The 634-nt window shown below is 46.2% G+C and overlaps 1 protein-coding gene across 2 annotated transcripts in view; it reads right to left on the minus strand.

The window, feature by feature from the left end:
• The window catches only part of LOC113211950 (semaphorin-2A), a 178154-nt gene that overhangs the window by 16938 nt on the left and 160582 nt on the right, over positions 1–634 (minus strand). The gene's annotated exons all lie outside the window — the stretch shown is intronic.

Here is a 634-nt window from a genome sequence, read left to right on the forward strand (position 1 = left end):
GTGCCTGGTTCACCCCTGTCGATTCGAATACTCCTCCATCGAAATCCGGACCCATCAATTTATAGCCTTTGTAAATTTTGCCAAAAATGAAAAAAAATGAAAATCGCTGGAAATGGTTAGGATTGGTTTGCCAGCACCCTCTTACTAATTCTTCGTCAAAATTTCACGTCGCAGACCCATTTTAAGCGAGTTACGCCCGTTTTTCTTGTACCGGCTCGCCTGCTAGGTAGGCAGCCCATTGTACGCTGTCCGTCAGATTCAAAAGACAACCCTGTCTGGACAGGGGTGGTTTCTGGTGGAACCAAAAGTAGTTTTGTGGTTCCCTGGTTCACCCCTGTCGATTCGACTACTTTTCCGTCAAAATCCGGACCCATCGATTTTCGCTAAAAATGGGAAGGCTATAGCCTTTGTAAATTTGGCCAAAAATGAAAAAAATAAAAATCGCTGGAAATGACCAGGATTGGTCCGACAGAACCCCCTTTCAATCTCCCAGTCGAAATTTTACGCCACCAGGCCATTATAAGTGAGTTACGCCTGTTCTTTCTTGGACCGGCTCGCCTGCTAGGTAGGCAGCCCGTTGTACGCTGCCCGCCAGATTCAAAAGACCATCCCTTAAAACTCAAGTTTCTGTGGA

This window comes from Frankliniella occidentalis, unplaced genomic scaffold (assembly GCF_000697945.3).
Source record: "Frankliniella occidentalis isolate FOCC.00 unplaced genomic scaffold, Focc_3.1 Scaffold43, whole genome shotgun sequence".
Taxonomy (NCBI): domain Eukaryota; kingdom Metazoa; phylum Arthropoda; class Insecta; order Thysanoptera; family Thripidae; genus Frankliniella; species Frankliniella occidentalis.